Below are 7,325 nucleotides of genomic sequence, written 5' to 3' on the forward strand. Positions count from 1 at the left end.
TAAAGCCCACCATCTTCCTCACTACGTCGTAGGTAAAGGAACTCATAAACTCAAGAGTCAGAAAAGCATACGATTGCTTTCTCAACCGATACAACCCCTCCAAACCCAACACCTCAAAGATGTGACGGACATCTACCTCTATCTTCAACTCCTCCAACACCTCCATATCTATGCACCTTGTGGGTTTCTAGGTGCGGCCTAGCAAGCTAACAAAGGCATCCTTTTGTTTGAAATACGCAAATACTACCGTCGGATGCTCGGGTACCGGCGGAACAACGGGTCCTTGGCTTCTCTCTCCCACCACTTCCCTGGCGGCGGTGTTAGCTCGGGTTCTCTTGTTCTGTCGTATGGAGACAGTTATCGACATCTGTTTCAACATAGTTTAGCCAAACATTGGGTTTTACAAATTGAAAGTAGAAACTTTCAAATGTTTTATACGGAAAGAGGCCAAGCATAAGATGAATTTTCTTGCCAAAACAAGTAAAATTTAAGAGCAAAACATTGTTTTACCAACTCCTTTGCTCTTTGCAATACATACGAGATGGTTTAAATTCTCAAAATATGAAGTTTATGCAAGTTATAAAAGGATTCCGGGTTGATTTCTACCGAAATTAAGGCCAACAATACGACTTTTGTAGCAAAATTTGGGACAAAATTTCAAAATTGTATACTCAAGAGATGAAGCTTTAAGACGGAATTTTCGATGTAAATAGCTAGAATCAAGCACCAAATATGATATTATCAATATCCTCTACCCTTTTTCAACTATTAAAGATGAATAAGATGAACAAAATAGAAAATTTGGGGCAAACCCTAGAAAAATACGGGTTGAATATTGCCGAAAATCAGGTTCAATTTGTAGTTCCTAACATCAATAACAAGGATTCAAGGTAGTTTGTATCAAAATCTAGCAATTACAACACAATCTTAAGGCATAAAATCGAATTTTCAGAAATCCCACACTACCATATATTTCTATTTGTATCAAATCAAAGAAGAATAAAAAGTTTCCTTGAATTAGTTTGCAAACGAATTTGATGGATGAACTTAGGATGATTAAGAAGAAATCAAGCACAAATTACACCAAAGCTTTGTAGAGGAAGAAGTTTTACGAGGATTTTAGGTTTTAGAAAGAAGTAATGAAAGTAAATAATGAAAAAGATTAGGGATATAAGTCCCAAAAAATTTAAGAAGCCCGTGTTCTGTAGCAGCAATACTCGATCGGGTGTCTGAGGTACTCGATCAAGTAGCCTCTACTCGATCGAGTTAGGGGTGCTCGGTCGAGTTTCAACATTGGCAGAATTGATAGCGATTCTGTTTTTCAGCAAACTCGATCGAGTGACTCTATTACTCGGTCGAGCAAGGCCTACTCGGTCGAGTACTCCCTCCTACTCGGTCAAGTAAGTCAAAATACCCAACGAATGATCAAGAAATGATTGGTCTCCTGCAAAATAACAAATCGTTCGGAGTCTAAGGCATACTTAGAACTCGTCACTAATTATCTCTATACTAATACTATCGATTATCATTATTTTACATATAACACAAGTACCGCAACTAAAACATTATAACTATACTCTATTACATTTCATACAACATGTGATCCTGCTATTACGTACTTTAATCCGCATATTCACTCATATCGATAACGATGCTTTACGTTATTCATATGCGTATCAAATTCTACAACACAACACAACATGCTCACACAATCTATCAGATATTGCAAACTTGTAAACCAGTTATTAAACTTACATGTCACCCCATATCCTCATATCATTTATCAAATATAGCAAATGTTTAAACCAATTATCACATAAATGCCACCACATGCCCATACACATGCTTCTAATACCTCCTGCTTCTCCATTCACATACTCACGCATACATAACTATAAAAGCAATTACCCATCACATGTACTATCATCTACACACATGACATTACTTTTATACATATATCTTACACATTACACACATATGCTCATACAATTCCCGACTCAATACCCCCATTCGAAGTGGCTGGCTTAAGCATATAAGAGCCAAGATTTTTGAATGAGGGCGCCTTCTCACCCAAAATCGAGTATACAAGGGGTTCCCAACACACATACACCAAGTTTATTTTATTGGACTCACTAAGTTCAATATGTTCATTGGTTACAGGTTCCAAAATCATCGCTCTAATACAACTTTGTAACACCCCTATCTACCAAGGAGCCTTAACAAGACCTTCCCTAGCAGATACGGGCATTAATATCTCAGTTTCCCGAGGAATAGTATATCCTAATATCAATAAAAGAACTATTAAAGTTTATTACAAGTTTAAACTCAACAAAAGAAAGATACAACTGATTAACAAACAACTACGGTGAGACTACTCCATGCTAAGACTCGGTGAAAGACTCGTCCCTCCAACGCACCCAAATAAGCTCTACATATCGACACCTGCAAAGACTGACTGCTCACCATAATGGATCACGACAGACACATAACAAGAAAGAAAGACAAACAAAACCACACAAGGTCACTAACTAAAGAACAATATACAATAATGGTACACACACACACACACACACACACACACACACACACACACACCAATCTCCAACTCCAATAATCCATCAATCATCTGACTAACACAAAGGTATTGTCCTCCCAGAATACCAATCGCAACCGGTAATCCACACCGCCAGTGGGAACTGCAGCCTTACCACCTATGCCCCGCTCAACACCATAGAGTGAATAACCCATGTCCATTAATGTGCACATCCCCCTTGTGACGGGAACCACCAGTGGCAAATCAAGGGCGTGAAGCCACTCCCGCAAGTGACTCCACTCAGCCGAGGGCGCACTTCGCGAACCACAGACAAACAACCAATTACAAACAGAAACACCAGGCATCACACATGACAACTAATTAACAGTACTGAGTAGGAAAACCTACCATTAGCAATCAACAGCAACACCACATAAATCCATATGAAGGCAAAGCAACTTTCATCAACACCTATCACAACCAGTAGGGAAAACCCTATTACTAACAACCATAACCACAACGAAACCTAGGGATGATGATGATGACTTACCTATGCTCGGCATTCCGGCGACAAGACCGTGACCCTACTCAAGTCTTCGTCCCCATGGTGTCTCCAAGTGTAAAGAATCTCAAAAGGTTGAAGGTTGGTGAGAGAGAAGGTGTATCGTCGATTAGGTTTTGGGAGAAAATAAAATGAAAACTGATTTGGATTTACGACTTCACGATTTATAACTTATCGCTGAACTCGCTGTACTCGATCGAGTATGGGTCTTTCTCGATCGAGTCACTAGACTATTCAATCGAGTAGCCTATGATATATCGAGTTCCCATATCCCGAAGGTCACTATGACGCAAGTCCGCACTGGTAAAGGTTCCAATAGGTCAAACATGTGTCTAAGGCCAGTCAATAGGCTGTCAACGGGTCCTAACAGGGCGGGTATTACACGTTGCCATCCTTAGCATGAGCCGATTGACCATAATATCCGTGAAGTGGCGAAAGAGAACTAGAAATGCTTGATCGAAGAAGAAGAAGAAGCTGGATTCTAAGTCGTCCACCTGAAGAAGAAGCTAAAGAATACTCCTGTTGAGAGGATGGTTGTGGTTCAGAATGGAAAGGCTAGGCCTCGAGAAAGACAGTTAGTGATTAGGTCAGAGATAACACAAGAGCGGCCCCATTGAGGTCGAGACAAGAAGTATGACAAAAATGACAAAGGCAAGGGGAAAATGGAAAAATAGAAATAGCCTAAGTCTTTATTAGTATTTATTATTATATTATTTTTTGTAATAAACGGAGTGGTTTTAGAATCCTAGCCTAGCTTTTATTATTGGATGTAATATTTGGCGTATTACTAATAGATAAATAAACTGGCTATTTTAGTTAGAAACTTTAAAATCAATTCCCTTTATTTATTCATTCGAATTCCAAGTGCCAAAGAAAATGTCCTTCTATTTACATTTCTTGGATTGAAATAAATCCGGTTGTATCCAGTGAAGGATTGCCTACATATTCATTGAAAATAAAATTAAACCCAGAACGTAGTTCGAAATAGAAAATGTAAAGTATAAATGCTCGAAATAAGAGCTTGTGATGAACATAGAGAATAAGTATGGTGCTTTACTTACTCTTAAGAATGCAATTAAGTTATTCGATGATACAAAGGATAAAGCAAGAAAATGTTAAAACGCAAGAGCGAGGTGACACGCAATTCAAGGCCGGTCGGGGCCGTGTATTACTTGTCGTAGGAGCAGCACGTGGATCCCGTGTGGCGCATTTTTAAAAGGTCTGTTTTAAGGGTAATATCGCTTAAGCTGGTTTAGATTAGTTGGATCTGATAACTCATTGATGTGACCATAATTAGAGCATATTTAGCCCCCGAATTAGCCTTGTTCCCATGCTTTTTAGTGCATATTTGGGTCATTTATTGTCTTTAGTTCTTTGTTTTGCATATTCTTTGAGGTTTTGTGTCCTTGGTAGGAAAGGAGTGCAAACCTTGCATTTTCATGGCAAAATGAGACTAAATTGATTGAATTCAATGACCAAGCATCAAGGAGAGACAAGATTATAAGGCCTTTGTACATATTTTAGTAGATGAGCAATGGTGGGGAAAGATCCTTGCATCCCCAAGGAAATCCCCAAGGATTTTATGAAGAGAAATGGAAGAAAAGAAGAAGAAACAATGCTGAGCAACAATCCGTGCGGATTGTCCTGAATCCGCCCGTCCCCAGCACCACAATTCGTGCGTCTTCCTTCAAAGACGCCCGGGCAGCAGCTACCAGAAGACGTGCGTCTTCTCCCAAAGACGCCCGGGCAGAGACCCCTGAATCTGCACGTCCCGTGCCTAAGACGCACGTATTCCAGTCCAGCGCAAAATCCGTTTCTTCAAGTTTCAAGAAAGATGCCCTTCCTTCGAAAAATACCGGCGTTTCCTTGCTCAAATCTAAAAAGTGTAATTACTAATTTAGCCTTAGTTAACCCTAATGCATCCACCTAATTTCCACTATAAATACCCCATTAGTCTAATTAGAAGAGCATGTTCTTCTTAGCAATCTTTAGTGTAGTTAATATCAATCAAATCTCTCTTTAGTTTTGTAATCAACAATTAATCAAGTTTTAATACAAGTTTTATTTCCTTAATCTCTCTTTTGTTCATCCTTTATTTTGGGTAATTGAAGATTATTTGGGTTATTATTGGGAGATTGACAACCTCTCAATCAAGCATAGAGTACTTCTTTTATTCTTGCTTTATTATTGGAATCATTAATAGGTATAATTCTCTTAATCCCTTTTTAATTATTGTTAATTACTTTCATTTATTCATCATGTTTAACTTTGTTGGTATGATTGACAACCTTGCTAGCATGATCAACATGATAATGAGTGAGTAGTCACCTAGTTAGGGTTAATGGGTAATTAGGGGAAACCAACATGGGGAATGATTCATGTTTAAATTAATATGCTTTCATGATTTATTTGCTTGCTTGTTTTGATCTCAACTCATGCACATGTTATGTTTGATGAAACGCGAGCCTATGAATCCTTGCATTTTTTACCCATCACCTATCTTTTCAATGAGACTTGTAAGACATAAACCAACTCGAGTCTCATTAGACCATGCATGTTGTTGAGTAGGGAAGATTATGTCGACTTATAGGTGTTGTACAATCTAATCGATTCGGCTCCGGGACCCAAACTTTCCTAGGATTGTAAGATATAACTCAACTCAATCCATCACAACAATAATTGCTTGCATATAATTTGAGAACATGTTTGTATGATCAATTCCCATGATTCCCCTATGACCCCATGACACCCTAGTGCTTTTTATCAATTGTTTACAACCCTTTTAATTCATCTTGCTTGTTTATTTTCATTGCTATTTAGTTTAGTGACCTTCTACATCAACCCAAATTGTGACACCCCTAAGACACCACTAGTTGCAATAGAAATCTCATCTCAATTCCCGTCCCTTGGGATCCGACCTTTACTAGCCTCTTTACTAATTGTAGAGTTGTTTGTGAAGTTATAAATAGTGTTTTGGTCTAGGTGCTTCCAACGACAATTATTCCGAAAAATAGAATATAGCTCCGAAAATAGTCCGACCAAAAATGGCGCCGTTGCCGGGGACGGTGTTAACTTGATTTAGATTTTCTTATATTGTTATTAGTTGTGTCTTTCTTTGCCTTGGGGAAGTAAAACTCCTCAAGGTTTGTTCTAATTGTTTTCGAGTTGTTTGATATTTTGCATGTCTAGAAGGTCACAAGGTGATTTGTTACCTTTTGATCGTGAAATTGAAAGAACTTTGACAACCAATAGAAGACTTGCTAGGAGAAATTTGAGAGGTGATGGTGAGGTTATAGATATTCAACCAACTATTGAGTTCATCAACCCTTTTGCAAGAGAAGGTGAGGAGAACCCAGCACAAAATACAACACAAAATCAACCCACAATGCCTAAGTTTTCATCACATTCCGTACCCACCGAGGAGAACCTACCCAATGGTACTCCCACACCACAACATCTAACCGGAAATTTTATTGCCAAATCCGCATTTATGCAATTAGTCGAAAGAAGCCAATTTGGGGGGATGCCTAGTGAAGACCTCATTCTCATATGGAAACCTTTTGTGACTATTGTGATGTGAATTCTCAAACCGGTGTAACTCAAGACCAAATTCGATGGGTCTTATTTCCTTTTTCTCTAATTGGCACCGCGAAACAATGGTTGAAAGGCCTTGATAAGGCTACTCTCGGAATTGATTCTTGGAAGAAGTTGGCTCTAGCTTTCTACAAAAAGTTCTATCCACCGGAAAAGACTAACATGCTAAGAGCTCAAATTACGGGTTTTAAGCAAAGGGATGAAGAATCTTTGTATGAAGCTTGGGAGCGGTTCAAGGGAATTTATCGCTCATGTCCTCTTCATGGACTTAGTGAGTGGTTCTTGGTACAACAATTTTGGAACGGTCTATATGAAGATTCAAGGAACATTCTCAACATGGGATCAAATGGAATGTTCACCGAAGTTGATGACAATCAAACTTGGAACAAGATTGAGGAAATGGCGGTCCATAACTCACAATATAGTAGACCTCGCAAGGCTACTAGACGAGGAAAGCATGAAGTGGACTCCATTACTCAATTGGGTGCTCAACTTAGTGCTCACATTGACACAATCAACTTGAAGTTTGAAAAAGCTATGGCTAGACTTGAAGAAGCCTCAAAATCACCAAAGCATCATGTTAATGCCATAACGGCATCTTCATCAATCCCAAGTGGGGTATGTGAGAATTGTGGA

At 38.8% G+C, this 7,325-nt stretch overlaps 1 non-coding gene across 1 annotated transcript; it reads right to left on the reverse strand.

Annotated features, from left to right (window-relative positions):
* Positions 1-6,851: 6,851 nt before the first annotated feature.
* Positions 6,852-6,958, reverse strand: LOC141625687 (small nucleolar RNA R71). Its single transcript, XR_012535458.1, has one exon. It is a non-coding gene; the product is annotated as a small nucleolar RNA R71 (small nucleolar RNA).
* Positions 6,959-7,325: the final 367 nt, after the last annotated feature.

Source organism: Silene latifolia, chromosome 1, assembly GCF_048544455.1.
Source record: "Silene latifolia isolate original U9 population chromosome 1, ASM4854445v1, whole genome shotgun sequence".
Lineage (NCBI taxonomy): Eukaryota > Viridiplantae > Streptophyta > Magnoliopsida > Caryophyllales > Caryophyllaceae > Silene > Silene latifolia.